The sequence below is a fragment of the Camelus dromedarius genome, chromosome 2 (genome assembly GCF_036321535.1).
Source record: "Camelus dromedarius isolate mCamDro1 chromosome 2, mCamDro1.pat, whole genome shotgun sequence".
Lineage (NCBI taxonomy): Eukaryota > Metazoa > Chordata > Mammalia > Artiodactyla > Camelidae > Camelus > Camelus dromedarius.
Genome location: NC_087437.1, coordinates 17,392,890 through 17,412,606, shown reverse-complemented (window position 1 = coordinate 17,412,606; position 19,717 = coordinate 17,392,890). Strand labels below are relative to the sequence as shown.

The 19,717-nt window shown below is 38.3% G+C and overlaps 1 protein-coding gene and 1 long non-coding RNA gene across 3 annotated transcripts in view; one reads left to right on the top strand and one right to left on the bottom strand.

Annotated features, from left to right (window-relative positions):
- Nucleotides 1-15,668, bottom strand: part of NCK1 (NCK adaptor protein 1) — a 68,087-nt gene extending 52,419 nt beyond the window's left edge. The window contains exons 1-2 of one of the 2 annotated variants that reach the window (XM_031440725.2): nucleotides 15,551-15,628; nucleotides 14,588-14,695 (exon numbers count right to left, since the gene is read on the bottom strand). The gene's annotated coding sequence lies outside the window, so the exon portion shown is untranslated. Of the gene's footprint in view, nucleotides 1-14,587; nucleotides 14,696-15,550 lie in introns of both variants that reach the window. The other variant, XM_031440671.2, reaches the window with a different exon arrangement.
- Nucleotides 15,669-15,772: 104 nt separating this feature from the next.
- Nucleotides 15,773-19,717, top strand: part of LOC116149494 (uncharacterized) — a 37,419-nt gene continuing 33,474 nt past the window's right edge. Inside the window, exons 1-2 of the long non-coding RNA XR_004133087.2 lie at nucleotides 15,773-16,479; nucleotides 17,105-17,210. This is a non-coding gene — a long non-coding RNA (uncharacterized LOC116149494). The remainder of the gene's footprint in view (nucleotides 16,480-17,104; nucleotides 17,211-19,717) is intronic.

Here is a 19,717-nt window from a genome sequence, read left to right as displayed (position 1 = left end):
GGCGAGCTCGTGGTCCTCCTACTTCACCATCCTGACCTTGGCTGAGGCCGCATGCCAGTAGGGAAGGCTGGGTCTGCACCGATCTTCATGCGGGGCTGCCAGGACTCAATACAATATGCTAATAATCCCCACAGCAACCTTATGAGGCAGATACTAATATCGCCACTTTATAACCTTCAGGGAAGGTAACATTTCAGAACCTTCAAATGCATATCATAAAGAATAGCCACACTAGCAGCAGCCAAGTTAATCATCCCTCTTTCCTGAAACTCTTTGCTGGTTTCCTTAACCCTGTATTAAACTGGTTCTTCTCCTCCCTCTCTACCTACTCCTGGTTTACACGTCTGGCTTCTCTTTTTTCCCCCCCTTGCTCTTCTCAGTATATGCCCTCTCTCAGTAGATCATTCATTTTTATGGCTTCATCTTATCACCTTGGCCAGCTGACTCCCAAATCTATAATTCCAATTATGTTTTCTAATCCATCCTACTGTTCCTCAACACTTCTACTTGAAAGTCTTGCTATCAACTTGCATCAATGCCAACTCATCGTTATCACCAAAAGCCAACTCTTCTATCTTCTTTACTAGTCTGTTAATTACAAACCACTATCATCTCTTTCACCCAGACCCCCTTGAATCTGTACACAGAAATTTGCGTTGGTTTTTCCTTTGTTTCTTGTCCATCCTTTCCTGTTCTGCTGACACTGTCACCACTAAAACCCAAGCCCTCAGCAATGCACCTAAGTTACCATAAAAGCTCTTGGTTATAATTCACTCTGGTCTCTCCATTGTAGTCTGTTCTGTATAAGTTATTCACTCACACGATACATTAACTGAATGACTACTGTGTGCTAAGCATTGGCTGGGTGCTGCAGGATATAACATTGAGAAAGACATCTTCTAACAAAGGACACAGGTAAAGCAAACAAAAATTTTTCTCAAACAAAATAATTACAGATTGTGATAAATGCTGGGATAGATATAAACACAGTGCAATCACAGAGGACAGAGAAGAGAACGGTTATTTTTGTTAGGGATTTTAGTTAGAGATGGATTTTAAGCTGATATATGAGGATGAAAAGGAGGCAATCATGTAAATATTTAAAGTAGAGTGCTCCGAGAAAAGGAAACTGCAAAACACATAGGTTCTAGCAGGAAAAACTGGCATATTATGAGAAATGACCTAGTCTAATGTGACTTGAGAATAATAAGAGGGAAAGTGGTACAAAATAAGGCTGAAACTGACATAAGCTAATTTTATTCTATAAGTAATAAGAAGTCATTAAAGGATTTTAAGCAGGGGAGTTCTAATCTAATATACACTGTGACAGAGACTGCTAGTGCTCATTATTATCTGTGTTCTTCTCTCTTTCATTAGCACACTGCTATTCGACATTTCCCAGACACCTCTGTAGTTAGGTGGGATCATGAGACTCAGTTCCGACCAGTGGAATGTGGGTGAAAGTGATATATGTCACTTTAAGAGTGGGCCCTAAAATCTTCCTCCATACTTGCTTCCATTTTCAAGACAACTTCAAAAGCCATATTGTGATGACAGTGATAACACAAAAAGATAGAGGACCTGTGCACCTGAATTTTTATATGAAGCAGAGGTATTGCCACCCTACTCCATTATACATATACACTGGATTGACATAAGAAAATAATACAAACTTCCATTGTGTTAAGCCACTAAGATCTGTTACTTATTAGAGCGGTAGCGTATCATGACTAATACAGAAATCTTGAATACCTTTCTCTGACTGCTGTGTGAAGAATTAGTTAAAAGGAAAGAAAACAGTAGGAATACAAAGACTAGTTAAGACTCAACAATAACAACAACAACAAAAAAAATCAATTAAAAAACACAGGACTCAAATAGACATTTCTCCAAAGATATACAAATTGCCAACAAGCATAAAAAAGGATACTCAACATCACTAATCATTAGGAAAACAAAAATCAAAACCACAATGAGATATCATCTCACATCCATTAGGATAGCTACTTTCAAGGAAAGAGGGAAGGAAGGAAGGGAGGAAGGAATGGTAGTTCTTCAAAAGAAGTATAGCAGTTCCTCAAAAAATTAAACTAGAGAACTACCAAATGGTCCAGCAATTTCTGAAAGCAGAGACTTGAACAGGTATTTGTACATCCATGTTTATGGCAACATTAATCATAATAGCTAAAAGTGGAAGCAGCCAAGTATGTATCAACAGATGAATGGATAAACAAAATGTGGTAGATATATTCAATAGAATATTACTAGCCTTAAAAAAGGAGGACATTTTGACACATGCGACAGCATGGATGAACCTTGAGGACATTAAGCTAATTGAAATAAAAGAGTCATAAAAAGACAAATACCAGTGATTCCACTTACATGAGGTACCTAGAACAAACAAATTTATAGAAACAGAAAGTAGGATGGTGATTGCCAGGGGCTGGGGAAATGGGAGAATGGGTAGTTGTTTAATAAGGGCAAAGTTTCAATTTTGTAAGATGAAAAAGTTCTGGAGATTGGGTGCACAACAATGGGATTATACTTAACAATACTGAACTATAGACACTTAAAAATGTTATGTTATGTGTATTTTACCACAATTTTTAAAAAGACTAGTTAACATAAATGTGTTAATACACTACACTGTATATCTGAAACTAATAAAATATTTTATGTCATTCATATCTCAAATAAATAACGACAGGATTCCAAGTGAAAAGATGATGGTGGCTTGGTAGCCGACTTGAGTGGTATGGTGACCACGTAGACAGAGACTAGAAGAATTCAAGATATATTGCAAGTTAGAAGAGACAGGATAAACTGGAATTGTGAGAGGAAAGGAATCAGGTATGACACCTGGCTTTTAGCTAATGGGTGAATGGCAATACCATTTAACAAAATGAAAAAGACTGAATAATGGATTAATGAAGGGGAGTGAAGGGGGCAGTTTAAAAGTAAGAGAATCAAGAATTCATTTTGATTGTTTTAAGTTCAAAATACCTATGAGATATACAAGATATACAATATCAAGGAAACAGACTGATAAATGTGGCATATTGTATTTTCTAAAGATGACTGAAAGAACATCTTCAATACTGCGTGTTTTTCTTCCTATATTATTTAGACACCACCTCTTAATGAGGGGACAGTCAATTTCCCTTCTCTTGAATACGGGCAGGCTTATCACTATGCAGAAGTAAAGCTATGCAACTTCCAAGGCTGTCACAAAAGCTGAACACCCTTAAGAGAATTGTTTTTGGAACCTAGCCATCATGCTATGACAAAGCCCAAGCAATCTATGTAGAAATCCACATGGAGAGGGACGAAGGCCCCCAAATCACAGCCAGCCAAGGAGCTCCCAGTCAACTGTTAACAACCACTTGTCAGCAATATGAGTAAGCCACCCTAGACGATACCACATGGAACAGAGACAAGGCCTCTCCACCCAAGTCCTGCCCAAATGCAGATCTATGAGCAAAAGAAAAATGTTTAATGTTTTAAACCACTCAGTTTTGAAGTTTTTACACAGTAATAGATAATGGATACAATATATAACTCTGGAACTCAGAGAAGAGGTCTTGTGTAGAAACATAAATTTGTGAATCAGCCATATATCAATATATTTAAAATCACAGGATTAAACAGGATCACCCAAGGAAGAGATCAAGAGAAAAAATAATTTCAAAATAAAGCCCTAAGTCCAATATAAAAAACTAAGCATACAAAAGACATCACTAATTAACTCTGAATTCTTCATCAATTGCCTAAATAAAGAGATAGAAACATCAGACATTCTGTTAGTTTCACTGCCATACAATTACCAGGGCATTCTCATCTGCTCAAATCCAGACTAACTACTCTTTAACTTGATAATCAGTCAGCATTCAGAGAATCCCTTAGGGATCCCCCTTGTCTCTCTAAAATTTGATTTCCTTGTTCCTATATTGTTCACTTCCTTCTTTCATTGAAGTTTACTCCCCTCCTTTAGGTGGGTGGAGCAAATCACACAATAGCTTTCAGAGAAGACAGTGAGGAAGAAAAATTTCTGGACAGCTCACATGTCTTAAAATGTCTGTATGTTATACTTGTACTTAATGATCTGACTGGGTAAGGAAATCTAGCTTGGAAATCATTTTCCCTCAGAATTTGAGGGCATTGCTCACTGTCTTCTAGATTGTTGCAGATAAGAATATTTAATCTCTGTACTGTGACCCACTTCCCCTACTCTGGAAATTTATAGATCCTCTTTGTCCCACGTATTCCAAAATTTCACAATGACATTCAGTGTCTGTGTGTATTGGTTATTAAGCTATTGTCCCAGACTTCAAACCTACTCTTCTCTACTGTGCTTTGTAATATTGAGGGGCTGGAACCCTACAAATCACACTTCTTTTCTATCTGGCTTCCTGTTAGACTCTGCCAAAAAGGGACACTAGAAAGACACTGGAAGACTGAAGGAGGGAACAGGGAGATACTCCTTCAGCTCAGCATCAATCTTCACTCTGGCAATAGCAATGGTTCCAGTATCAGCAATTGGTTCCAGTTAGCAATTTTTTGCTTTTGTGTTTTTCCTATCATTCCCAGACTAGTCTTACCAAGCCTCCTAAAATACCTTTTCTTCCTGAGCAGGCAGCAACTCCTGAGAATTTTGGGTTTCAGTTCCTCAGAGCCACTTTTTAAGCTTCTAAATTCTAATAATCCCAATCTCTTCTCTTTGTTCTCCCAATCCTAGGGGCTAGTAATTACTTCCTACAGTTACTATCTTTGTGATAACTCAGTGTTCTCTTACTGCCTTTTCAGTTCTCCAATTATCTAGTCTATTAGTTTTTGAGGGCGGCTATAACAAATTAACACAAACTGGGTTGGCTTAGAACAGAAATCCATCTCACAGTTCTAGAGGCCACAAGTCTGAAATCAAAGTACTGGCCATTATCTGTCTGAAGGCATCACTAAGGATCTGTTTCAGACCTGTCTTCTAGCTTCTGGTAGCCTCAAGCATTCCTTGGCTTGTAGATGGTCATCTTCCCTCTGTGTATGCCTGTGTCCAAATTTATGTCTAAATTACCCCACTGTTTTCAAAGAACATCAGTCATATTGGCTTAAGAGGACACTCCAACGACTTGACTTTAACTTGATTACCTCTGTAAAGACACTATGTCCAAACAAGATCACATTCTGAGGTATCGCGGTTAGGACTTTAATGTATCTTTTTGGGGGGGACACAACTCAACTCGTAACATCTGGCTAAACAGTTCTTTACATTATAAAATTCTGTTATAAGTGGTATGGTCTCCATTTTTCTGACTAGACCTTGATTCAAACCATATTTATCTATTTTCATCCATTTTCCTTGAGTACCCAGAGAGCCTCTCAAATGCAAAATGATGTTCCTCAACTCTGGATATTTTTCTTGAATATTTCACTAATATTTCCTCTCCACTATTTTCTCTGTTCTCTCTTGCCCTCACTTCTGTTACTTGGAAGTTATCTCCTAGACTGATCTTTGAATTTTATTTTTTTTAACCTGTTTTTTTCCATCTTTTCCTCTACCTTATGCAAGGTCTCCTTTACTTTAACTTCCATTCTTCTATTCTTTCTTGCTATTTTCCTCTAATTTTCAAGAGCTCTTTTTTATTTCCTCCAAATTCTTTTTTTCTATTTTGTTTTGGTCTCTTCAATAAAAGCTTTCCTCATGAATCTGGTGATCCTTGACTGTCTGTTCATATTTAAAAGTAGGGCCCTAAAAACTGTGAATAATTTAGAGTTCTTCTCCTTGGGCTACCAAGTGAAGCATCCTCTAACTTCCTACTTGATTGTCAGGATTTGGGGATCCCAATAGGAGAATGGACCTCACTAAAGGTCCTAACATTGAACACATTCACTTAATCAAGGTGTTTTCTGTAGGACACCTGGCCTTCAATTACATCTAGTATCCACCCCTCTCTAAGAGACACTGTTATTTTGTTCACTGCAGAGGATAAATCTTCAGTCTTCTGCTGAGGCAGTAAAGAGTGCAGTCACTTAACTATACAAATTGACAGAGATCTAGGCTCATGCTGCCTTTATTTATTTATTTTTGGGTAATAGATTACTGAGCTATAACTCAAAATACTATATAACTGACCCATTTAAAGCATATGGTTCAACGGATTTCAGTATATTCACAGTTGTGCAACCATCATCACCATCGTTTTAGAACATTTCATCACACGAAAAAGAAACCCTACACCCTTGAGCAGTCATTTCCCATTTCCCTCTAACCTCCCCTATTTCCAGCCCTAGGCAACCACTAATTTACTGTGTCTACAGATTTGCATTTTCTGGACATTTCATACAAATGGAATCATATGTGGTCTTTTGTGACTGGCTTCTTTCATATAAACATATTGTCAAGGTTCATCATGTTATAACATGTATGAGCAGTTTATTCCTTTTTATTGCAATATGTGTTTTATTTATCCATTTATCAGTTGATGACACTTGGGTTGTTTCTACTTTTTGGCTATTATGATTGATTGAGATGGCTTCTTAAACAGGCTTCCAACCAAGTCTTCTATTTTTAGCATCATTCTCATCCTTTCTTCTACAAAAATACCTGATGCTGCCAATTCTGGAGCCTGAGGATTCTTATCCATTTTCCCTACTGCCAGTTTAGATTGAACATTCTGAAGTCTACTAAGATGTTTCTATCAGTCTGCTGCTTTCCAGCTTCCATATTTTATTGCTTCTTTCATTTTCTTTACCTGTGTAGCTTAAATCTTTAAAAAAAAATATCCTATATGATCACCTTGGTAGGCTTTGGAGGGGAATAAAAGTAAATGTATTTTTTACTCATCCATCTTCACACAGTTCTTTCAATTATTTTTAGTCTTTATTCTAACATATGCATTTTAAGGCTATAAACTTTCCTTTCAGCATGGCTCACCTGGATCCCTTAAGTTGTGTAATACTTTCATCGTTCAGTTCAAAACAGTTTAATGTTATTTCTTCTTTACTCCCTGGGTTACTTAGGAGTATACTGGTTAGTTTCCAAACAGCTGACAATTTTCTAGTTATTTTTGTAACTGATTTCTGGTACAATTCCAACATGTCAGAGCACACATGCTAGAACGAATTATGTCCATCTTTTGTATGGTCCAGCACATGTCAATTTGGGGAAAATTTCCATAGACCTTTAAAAATATACTCTGCAGGTACTGGGTGAAATGTTCTATACATGTAATTACTCATTTATTAATTATGCTGTTCCAATCTTCTCTTTTGACTTTTCTGTCTTGTTGCTCTACTAATTACTCATAGAGTTATGCTAAAATATCCCAAATTATGGTTATGGATTTGTCTGATTCTCCTTTTAGTTCTGTCAGTTTTTTACCTACCAGGTTGGCAAAACTCAGAATGATAATGCAAAGTTAAGGACACTATCTGCTGGTAAAGGTATAAATTGGTATGTTTTTTCTGAATAGTAGTTTGACAAGTTAGCAACATTTAAAACATCTATATCTTTGTATTCTTTTACATCTAGAAATTGATTCTAAAGCTCTTAATGTGTGCCAAGCACTGCTTAGCAGTTAAATGGATTCACAAATTCCCATTTAAATCTTATAATAATCCTTTGATTAGGTATCAACCCCATATTACAGATGAGAAAAATGAGGCTTATAGAGACGTAAGCCCAAACAAATAGCAATAAAGTCTATACTGGAATCTAAGTTGTATATACACACACACATGTATACATATACATGTATATTACTGCCTGGAACAGATTTTTGCTTAGAGCCAATTTATTTTGCCAGTTACGATATACCAACTACAGACAGAGCTAATGAAAACGTCTCATTTAAAATGGCCTGTTCTCAGTATGACAACTGCCCCATTCTTCAAAGTATATGCACTTATGTTCTGCACTTAGATAACAAGATAAACAGCAATGCATACAAACATTATGTGTTCTATGATTTATTTCTTCAATATTTTGCTTTGCTTACTTTTTGAGATTTTACATTAAAAGTATCTCATATCTCTAATAAGTCTATCCTACCAATTCTTAGTCATAACTTCCATGAAATGAACTAGACTAAATTAAAGCAAACAGCTTCAGGAAGTTCCAAGACTGTAAACTGAAGCTTGCACGGGAGTCAAAGTAGTAGTAGTCTAGAAGCTTTATCAAAGGAAATCAGAACCATTACAATAAGAACAAGGTAGGCAAACCTTTCCTTTAAAGGGCCAGATTGTAAATATTTTAGTCTTTATGGTCCACACTCAGTCTGTCACATATTATTCTTTTTTTTTTTAACAATCTTTAAAAACGTAAAAACATTCTTAGCTGAGGGCAGTACAAATAGGGTTTCTGAGGAGTACCAATTAAAATAGTGAATTTCATAAAGTTTCTTTAAAAAGGAATTAACACAGAAAGCAAAACATACAGGAAAGCAAACAACAGCAACAAACTTACAGAAGCTAAAAGACAGGTGGACAACTGGTAACTAACTCAATGAATTCCATGAGCTGAAAAACCCCATTTATACCTCACAATCCTCAAAAGATTCAGGAACTGGCAGCACCTGGTACTGCTGAAACTGCGAGGAGGAGTGAAAGCTAGGAAGGAGTTACTTCCTCAGACATTTCCGTCCCAAATATTACTGACTGGCTGGCTATTTCACTCTGAACTAGGAGCCACTAGATATAATTAACAATCTACATACCCTACCAAAAGTGGAGGAATGAGAAATCCAGTTCATCACCAAAAAAACCAACCAACCAACCAACAAACAAAAAACTGGTGGCCAAACCTTCAGCCCTCAAGCAGATAGTTTTCCTTCATGAACCTGACCCAAGAGGAAATCACCTCCTGGACATTAATCAGGGTTTTCTCAAAAAAATGGTTCACTTGGACCACCACACAAAGAAGTTCAAAGTCTTTTAAGTCCCCATCAATTCAGACTTTCACTCACTAGATAACATCCAAGGAGTACTGACACATGAAGTAAGCCTCTAACAAAAGTTAGAGATCAATTTAGAAGGAACAGAATCTAAAAAAAGAAAAAAGATTTTAAAAAAAGTAATTTACAGCCTCAGAAATTAGAGAAGACGGTGCTTCACTGACACAATAACAAGATGTTCTCTATAATAGAGAATTTTTAAGAGAACAAAAAGAACTCTTGGGAAATCAAAATCTTGACAGTAAAAATGAAAAATTCAACCAGAAAGCTTAGAAAATAAAGTTAAGGAAACCTCTTTTAAAATAGAGCAAAACAGACTAGGAGGTGAAAAGTAAGAGAGAAAAGGTAGTATTAGAGGACTAGTCTAAGAGAGCCAAACAAATAACAGAAGTTTCAGAGAAACAAAGGGGAGGAGAGGAAACCACCGTTATGGACTGAACTATGTCCCCTCAAATTTCACATGCTGAAGCCCTACCCCCCAATGTGACTGTATCCGGAGATATGGCCTTTAGGAGATAATTATGGTTAAATGAGGTAATAATGGTGGGGCCCTAATTCAACAGGACTGGTATCCTCCTAAGAGGAGGAAAGATACAGCTCTTTCCACAGAAAGCCTTGTAAGTAAAAAGGTGGCTGTCTACAAGCCAAGAAGAGAATTCATCAGAAACCAATCCTGATGGCACCTTGATCTTGGACTTCTAGCCTCCAAAACTGGGAGAAAATTAGTATCTGCTATTTAAACCACACAGTCTGTGGTATTTTTAATAGCAGCCCTAGCAGATTAATCTAATCATCAATGAAAAAATTCAAGAAAATTTCCCAGAACTAATGAACATAATTTTGCAGATTTGGAGGACACAACAAATACTATCAAGGGAAACACACAAAAATAGATGTATGCCAAGTCACAAGCTAATGAAATGTACAAAATTCCAGAAGGGCAAAAACATTACAATCAGGAATCAGAATGTCTCCAGAATTCTTGAAAGGATTACAAGTTAGAAAATAATAGAAAGATGCCTTCAGAATTCAGATGTGAAGTTATTTTCAACCTGGAACTCATTCACAACCAACCAAATCAGTGAAAAAAAAAATTTTTTTTTAAGTTTTTATTAATGCAAGATCTCAAACTTTCACAGGAATCTACTGTGGGATAGAGGCCAAATCAATAAAAAAGAATTAAATGATTCACAGGAAATAAGAGATTAAAGGCAAAGGGAGTCACTAGTTTTACAGTAAAGGGAGAAATCCCAAGAAACTACTATGGACCAGCAGGAGAACTGGTTCAATCAGGTTCAAAAACTAATAGACAAAAACAGGAATTCTACACAACACACACACACACACACACACACACTCAAAAGAAATGAGGGTGTCTGTGCACTAAAAGACTTGTAAGTAAATGTTCATAGCTGCTTTATTCACAACAGCTAAAAAACTGGAAATAAATCAAATATTCATTAATGCTGATTTTTTAAAGTTATATTTCATCCAACAAAATACCATCATCAGTAAAAAAGACCAACTACTGCTGCACCCAATATCACAGATGAATCTTACATAGAACATTATGTTCAATGTTAAGTAATAGTAGCCATCCACAGAAGAGTATATACTGTATGGTTCCACTTATATTAAGAACAGATCAAAACAACCTATGGTGATGCAGGTCAAAATAGTGATTACTTTGCAGGGCAGGAGATACAGATTGCGAGGAGGCATGAGAGAGCCTTCTGGAGCACTGGGAACATTCTACACCTGATCTGGGTGATAGGTGATATGATGTCTACAAATGTAAAAATTCATTGAGGTACACTTTGAAATTTGGGCACTTTTCAGTTAAAAAAAAATTAATGAATACTTTCTCAAAACAAGGTTTTAAAGAAATTAATGGGATTTTCAATTGGATCCCACAACAGAAACTAATGAAAAGGAAAATTTTCTAAGGCCTTATACACAAAGATCTTTATTTCAAAGTTATTTACAATATGAAAAAAACTGGAAATAACACTTAAATGAGTGCCATGCAAATTCTGGATTTCTCTGGTGCGGGAGAGAATATATTATTTGGTGTCTGTTACTAGCAGCCAAACTTAATACTTAGTAACCCAAGGAAGCCATCTGCCACAGAGAAGAGCATGTTCACAGGCTCCAAGGCAAAAAAAGAGCTTGGCTATTCAAGGACCAAAAAGTAGCCTAAAAGAAAAAGAAAATGGCAAGAGATGCAGCTAGAAGTTGGTAAAACCAAATCACGGAAGGCTTTATAGGTCTTTTTAAGAACAGGGAAAAGAAACGTGAAAAAAAAATAGAAAAATTAAAGTAACTGACTTTCTAGGGCAGCAGAATTCTGGAAGGGAAAGGTTGTACAGGAAGCATTCTAAATGCTTCTAAAAATAAAAATGTTATTTAAAAAACATATAGTATCTGGAAGTGATTATTTTCAAAAAATTTTCCAATGCCTTATTTAATTAATAAAACATTTTTATAATATAGTTAGAATACTCAAAAAGTACAAGTAATATTAAATTTTGTTTATATTATTTCAATTGATCTAAATGCAACATGATTTCAAAGCATCTACTAAAAGTTCTGGAAGGCTGATTCCTTAATTTAAAAAAAAAGCTTTTTAGATGTATCCATTTTTAAAAAAGATTTCCCCAAGCCATATTCTCACTGCTTTATTCAATTGGTCTGTTTGAACAAAAGCAGAAATCATTCATATCATACTTAGCCAATTCAGTACTTCTTAAGTACAATTTAAGGAATAAAGAATAAGAGCATCTGTGTTTCAACAGTTTATTTTAGCAGGTAATTTATTTAAACAAAAATAAGCCATTATAAATAAACACAAGCTTTTAAAAGTAGCTTCTAATCTGTTTCAGACCAAAAAAGTAAAGCATACCCTCCAGAAATATTTCACCTGATAGTTTTCTACGCTACCTTTGTTACACCATTCAACTCTTGTTATATAAATGTAAGAAAAATACCAAGGAAACCCTACGCTGCTGGTATTAAGAGAAACTTTAGAGTTAAGAGGGGAAAAAACATGAAGAATAAATATATAAAAGCTCTCTAATTCCCCAAATGGAACAAATGGTTTTCAGAATGTTTTGCTCAATAAGCAGACTGCTCAACAATCTGGTTCTTGACAGATGAACAAAATGACAAAATTGCAAAATGTAAAAGTGTACTGTTCTACCAAAAAGAGAAAAAACATTTAGTTATATGAATAAACTTAGTTATGTGATAAGTAATACACTGTTCACATCTACTTTAAAGGCTTCCAACGATTCAGTTTCTTCATCAAAACTAAACTCCAAACTAAACTCTAGCAGTAAAACTTGTAAGAGATTCACTCACTTTTTAGTGGGTCATAGGATTCAACTGTAGACACGATATTATTTTTGTTAATACATTCTAGTTAGAAAAAGACTTTACGTAGACTTTAAATCATTGTTTCAATGACTCAAACAATGCAAGGCACGAAGGTTCCTCTGATCTTATACAGAAGTTTTGAATCTACATGAGAAGGCGTTAATACACAAAATGCAAAGTAATGTGAAGCAAACAACACAAAATGACATTGCAAGAAATGAAAAGAAGTATAGTTTCATAAAGAATATATTGAAATTTTTTTTTTTTTTAAAGAATACACAGAACTTGAGTTAGAAGTCAAGTCAGAAATCAAGATTTGAATCTCAGGTCTGCTATCATCACTAGTGAGTGAATTTAACTAAGTTAGTCTGGATGGATTACATTTTCTTTATCTATTAAACAGAATGCTGGGTTCCAATATTCCCACAACACTGTTCCATAGTATTATGAGACAAGCCCACATAAGATAAAAAACCAAAGGAATGATAAAACAGTAAGAGCTACAGATTCAAAGGAAAGCAACAACACAGGGTACAGAAAGATCTGGAAGGCTGCCCTAGAGAACCAAAAATGAAACTTCAACAAAATTCGACTTTATCTGCTGCTTAATTTAAGGAGGAAAATTCCTTTTAAAGAACAGGCACGCTATGTACAGGCAGTAAAGTCTCAACAAATATGAAGATAGAAAAATACAAAGTCTCAATGAGAAGTGATTGATTTGGTTAGGGTGGACAGCTCCTGCAGAGTGTCATTAGAAAAAATAGGTTTTGAGCAGATTGTTAGAAGGCTGGGAATTCTGAACTATACTCTGTAAATAACACATGAACAAAATAACAGATGAACAAAACCAATGTAAATAACAGAGTATAAATAAATAAATGCTGGTTTAACAGTGAGGGATATGTTCAAAGCATTATTTTAAGAATAAGGCAGAAGGCAGGGCATACTGAGTAGGGAGAAAAGACTGGCAGAAAACCCAGTTAAAAGCCAGTGGGTGGGAGGAGGGTATAGCTCAAGTGGTAGAGTGCATGCTTAGCATGCAGGAGGTGCTGGGTTGAATCCCCAGCACCTCCATTAATTAATTAATTAATTAATTAATTAATTAATTAATTAATTAAAACAAGCAAATCCCCCCACCCCCTGCAAAAAAAAAAAAAAAGCCAGTGGGAAGGAACAGATTTCTGAAAGAAATTTCAGAAAACGGCCGACAAAAATTGGTCAATGTTAACTTATGTGGATACAGAAAGTCAAAGATAAACCCAAGGTTTATGTCTGGGTAATGTAAAACATGACAATACCACCCAAACAAAGTCAGCATATGGAATCAGTTTTGAAGGGAAGACTATCAAGTCTACCTTTCAAATAAAATGAAGACCATCCAGATAGAATTGTTGCCTTATTAAATAATCTTTAAATGTCATTTTTGGTCCTGTCAGTTGTCTCCCAAAAACAGCACAGCAAAGTATTTATGGAAAATTTGTTAAATGCTTAGTGATTTCAAAAGTTTCCTCCAACTCTACTTATCAACTTAACAATTAAATACTCATTTAGTCTTCTGATGTAGGTAGATAACATTTGGTATTTTTCCACATTATAAAGGTAAGTCAATTGTAAAAATTATTAAACTGTAAGAGAAAAAAAGAGACTGCATCTGTATCTCCTAAATTAAGTTTTCCTGACAAGTGATTTATAACAATAACCACATCAAATCTACCTTAAGCTTTGGCAGGAAAGTTCTCAAAGATCCAAAAGAAAAATAAATCCAGTGGCATAAAGTCATCACTCAGTATCTAACAAAATGTTTGATGTATGCCTCAAGTTTTATTTACCTGGACCTGAAAGCACTGGTAAAATATGGACTAAAGATAATGCTTAGAAAAGTAAAGCAAACAATTTAAAATTAAATACATCAACAAGCACAGCTGAGAAATCTTGAACATTCCGCAGTGTTTACAGGTCTCAATTTTCCAAAGAAGAAAATTCCGAAGTTTGTGATTAAGATGAAATAAAACTATCAACCAATGTATATTTCTTGAGTTTCTATCGAACTGTGTGTGAATAGGATGCCTACTTAAGAACTAAACATCATTAACAATTACTAAACAAACAAAACCTTCTTGGATCATTTCATTTATTCTGCGAACTCGTTGAAGATTGAGACTTCAGGTACAGTGCTTTCCAGGTGTCTAATAAATTGTATGGCTGGTCTTTCGTAAATCTACCACAAAGTAAGATTTTTAAAAATGAATACCTCTTGCAACACTTACCTATTTTGGCCGAACACTGACTGAGCTTCTTTGCTCACCATCCAAGACGGGATTAGTGACTTCTCCTTAACTTCATTCTTTCCTAACTCCCATGGTTTCTTACCAAATCTAACGGGTAGAATTATTTTTAAGTGACTAATTCATTAGTTCGGCGTTAACTGAGCGTCTATAATGTTAGGGTTCTCAGCCCTGCACAAAAGCCAGCTTCCTAAGCGTCTAACGGCAAATTTAACTTCTATGGACACACATAAGAAAGGTTACAAAACCAACCATGGAGATACATTTCTTTTAAATCGGATATATTACAACTCAAGTCAAAAGCTCACAGCCCGAGCAACTCGCGCAAGGATCCACATCCATAAGATTAAAATAACCCAGATTTCCCAAGGAGGGGGGAAACGGCTGGTGGTGGGGTGGGGGAGGGGCGTGAGGCGCATCCCGAGCACGTCCACCCACCGCACAGGGAACTGCTCCCTCCCCCTCCTCTTGGGCTGGAGGTGAGCAAGCCCCTTTCCCTCCTCTACCACGTTCCTACCTTCCCAGCCTCAGATTACGCCACAACGCCACAACGACTTTTGGGGAGAAAAAAAAACGGGAAGGGTGTGCGCTACACACTCGACCTCCCAGCCTCCCGGGGGGGCCGGCCCCGGCGCTCACTGCGCCCCGACGCTCCGGGGACGGACAGGGATGCCGCAAGGCCGCGCCGCCCGGGTCAGTGGCCGGAGGGGCGCGCGGAGCCGCGGGACAAACGCCCAGGCCAGGCCGAGCGGCCTCCCCGCCCCCTCCGGCTCAGCTCCGGGCCGGCAGACGGCGCCCCCAAGGCTAACTTCGCCGGGGAAGAGGAAGCGCCGCGTCAAGTAACAAGCTGTGTGGACTCTCCAGGCAAGGAAAGGCTGTATGCGTCTGCCTGCCTGCAGGACCGCCTCACCTCCCTTGTGCCAAGCCCGGGCGGCCCCAGCTCACCTGAGGAGGGAACCGGGACGCCGCCGCGGCCGCCGCGATGGCCGTTACGGCACGAGGCCTCCGCTCAGCCGCCGCGTAGCTCTCAGGAGAGGGGCGGGGCGCGCGCGGCGGGCGGGCGGGCGGGGCTGCTGCGCCGACTGGCCGCGAGGCCGTAGGCGGATCCGCGCGGGCAGGAAGCCCCCTCCTTGCCCAATCTGATAGGCTCAGTCGCCCCCTTCCTTCCTATCCCTGACGCGGGGGGATCTGCTCCGCGCGAGGATTGGGCAGGCGCGTCTGTCAATCAAGCGCTGTGGTGGCTGTGAAGCGAGCTGAGGCCGCTTCGCGAAGGGAAAGCGAGAGAGTGAGGAGCTCCTGGGCTGAACTGAGACTTGTCGCTTTTGTCTCCCTGGCTGCTCTGGCTGATTACTTTGGGCCTTTCTCCTCTGCGCCACAGAAGAGACTCCACAGCCAAAATGACTGTTTCCCCAGTTCAGCCCCAACTGCTTTGGAAGCTTCCTTCTGATTTCTGCACCTGAAGATAGTCTTGCCAGCAGAAGGCTCTTGGGGGCGGGGATCGAAAAGGAAAACAAAACAAAACAAAAGGCCTGGAAATGGGGCCTGAGAGAAAAATGTGAGGCGTATGCTTAATTTGAGCCGCAAACCAAAATGAGCTGAGTCTGAGGGCCTTCGAAGTGCCCTAGTGCGTGGGTAGCTTCCCGTTTTGGCTGCGGTAGCCTTGCTGTGAGGAGGACAGTGACCTTGGGTGTCAGGTCTGCCCTGCCACCTGCCATCAGGAAGTTGGTTCTACCCACACAGGCGCTGCACCACCACCACCAGCACCACCCCCAACCCCGTCCCCTGCCTCATTCCTTCCCAGACCTCTGTGGCTCTGCTTAGGCCTTGCCGCCTCAGGGAAGCCTGTTGGATGAGGCACCCTTCACGCTGCACAGGTATTTTCCCCATCCAAGCTGTTGAAAGAGTCTGTCCATATCCCTATGTAGATTGTAAACTCAGTTAAATCCGGATTCAGTTTCTCCCTAGTGCCCAGCATATGATAAAGCATGAGCAATTATTGTTTAAGGCATTAATGCATCTTCCATTCCCCTTTTTAGTCCTGGCCCTGACTCTAAGTCCCAAGAGTTTACACTTTTCTCTATTTAACTTCAAAATTACTCATTTGAGTCCTGATAGATGTATGTGATTTGCTTGCCTTGTGAAATCACCTATGGTCCCTTCCCGGCCTCAAGTTGGCTAGGGCAAGTAGACCGTGAAACTCTGGGCCGCAGCTACTCTTGTGACTATATCCCATAGTTAGCATCTGAAGTGAATAGTGTAAGTGAATTTTGAATTTATTCTAAGGATCTAAATACCTTTGCATGTTTTATCATGGCTGCTATGGACTGAATTGTGTTCCCTACCAAAATTCATATGTTGACGTCCTAACCCCCAATGTGAATGTATTTGGAGATAGGGCCTTTAGGAGGTAATTAAGGTGATAAAGAGTGGGGTCCTAATCCGATAGGACTAGTGTCCTTATAAGAAAAGACAGCAGAGAGTTGCTCTCTATCTTCACAGTGAGAAGACACGGTGAGAAGGCAGCGATGTGCAAGCCAGGAAGAGAGCTCTCACCAGAAACTAACAATGCTGGCACCCGGATGTGGGACTTCCAGCCTCCAGAAGGGTGAGAAATTAAATTTCTGCTGTTTAAGCCACCCGTTTTGGCATTTTGTTATAGCAGCCCAAGCTGACTAATACAATAGTATTATTTGTTGATATGTCATATAAAGTTTATAGATTGATATATTATTATGTTCATTTTTGAAGCAGGAGAAATCATTGTCCAGAGTTTGAAACTGTTTCTCCAAAGTCGCACAGTAAACTGTTAGCTACACCTGGCTCAATTCAATTCTAGTTACATATATAACATATGGGGTTGGGGGTGTGAATACAAATATAACAGGTGAAATAATCCTTGCTGTCAGGTAGCTTATATCACTGCCTTAAGTGAGAAAAATAAACTCAGAAAAATACGCTGAAGTTATGAGTTTAGATTTTAAGGGAATATGTATTTTGAATGGGCCAATGATCTGAACAGACCCTTCACGAGATTTTGACCCAGAGCTCTTGACTACTCTGTGCAACCTATTTATGCAATAGAAGAAGTAAGGAAGAGAGCTTTTTCATAAAAGGATTTTAGTTCCCTGTAAACATGTGTTTTCCTTTTTATTTTCCTTTAAGTTCCCTCATCACCTGTTCTTACCAGAAACTCTTTTAAAAAAAAAAAAGAAACTGAAAAGATACAAGAAAAAGAGAAATAATTGAAGAAAAATAAGGAAACAGCAATGAGAGAGGAAAGCACTGGGTGGAAGGACAGATAGGCAGAAAGTTATGTATGAAAGTGCAGTATGGTATACTAAGAAAGAATGGAGTCCATGTTCCTAAGGGGTGGGAGTTGTCCCAGAGACCTGTCACATGCTCTGTCTCCCCAACTTCCAAATATAAACATGCGCTCTGCTTCTTCCTCTCTTTTAGCGGAACTCAAACCAAAAATGGAAATCAACCCTGTCAATTAGTTTGGAGTAGACTAGAGACTAGCCAGAATCAGGCACGAACATTTAGGTCAAAAATTATGACCTATGGGCTGGAAATGGGGCCTCAGATATGGGTAGCTAATCTATCTAGGATAAAAACATGTAAGCAGCTCACTTGATTCATCCCAAAGGAAAGAATTTGGGAAGAAAAGGAAAGGAAAAATGAGCCTCCATGTCTCAAGACCTTTCTCGGGAAACTATTGATGGCTTATAGTTAGAAATGATTAGAGAGAATGATCTGTAATCACTGTAAGGCAGGATTATTTAAGACCAAAAACCCTACATACTAATCAGCAAGAAGTAACTAATCACAGGCTTGACTGTGAAGTATAGAAATTAGTGGGCCCTTGTAACTAAATTTAATTTCTGGATTGAATATTGTTAGGCTTTTATGGGAATTAATTCAACAAAACTTTATTAGTCCACTCTATGGAGGGCACTACAATAGGTCCCAGAGATCTAAAGATCAGTCTTAAACTTGAAGGAGCTCCACCTAATGTCAGAGAATGAGATTTAAACACATACTTATTATTTATATAGTAAATACAGCAATAGATATGTACAGGGGGACATTAGGCCACAGTGGGAGGGGAGGTGTGTGGTCAGGCTAGTAGGCAGTTAAGTAGGCAAAAAAGAAAAGGGCTTTCCACATAGAGGAACCTGCATTAAAAAAGAATATTACACAATTGTAGAATATTGCTAGAGCAGAAGATGACTAAAAATGTATGCAAGAGTGGGTTATGCAAGTTAAGGACCATAGACTTTATTCTATAGGCAATGAGAAGCCATCACAGGGTTTTCTTTTAGCACTTTAAACTGTCATTCTGTTGTTTTCTGGCTGCCAGTGTTTCTGATGAGAAGCCAGCTGTAATTCTTAGCATATGTCTTTTCCTCTGACTGCTTTTAAGATTTTGTTTCTTTATCTTTGTTTATCAGCAGTTGCACTATGCTTCTAGGTGTGGTTTTCTTTGCATTTATGCTGCTGGAGGTTCATTTGTTTCCCTGGATCTGTGGATTGCCAGTTGTTGTTGTTTCCTTTAATCAAATTTAGAAAACTTTTGGCCAATGTTCTTCACATACTTTTTTCTGCCCCATTCTCTCTCTCTTCTGTGACTACACTTACACTTATGCTAGACTTCTTAGTCCTTAGTACAGGTTACCCCAGGCTCTGTTCTTTTTTTTTTTTAATTTTTTTCTTTCTGTGGTTCAATTTGGATAATTTCTATTGAGAACCAGTGATTCCTGAAAAGTCTGAATGTTAATATTTTCCCAAAAGCACAGACATCCTTCAAATGACTGTGAGTTCCTTGGGAGAATACTTGAAGGCATATTAGTCAAGAGAAGAGAAATGATTACAACAGAGAATTTAGTATTGGGTATTGATGAACTGGAAAAGCAAAAAGGGAACACTGAAGTAGCCCAATGTGATAACTGTACCCTAGGAGTAGTAAAAAAGAGAAATCAAGGTTGAACCATCAGGTCTCAGGAGCTCAGAGGAATGACCCTAGCTGCCTGTAGCTCGTACCCCTGGGAGGATGCTGTCCAGCTGGTCTCACTACTACTGAGAGGGATATGATGCGGCTGAGTGGGGGGTGGA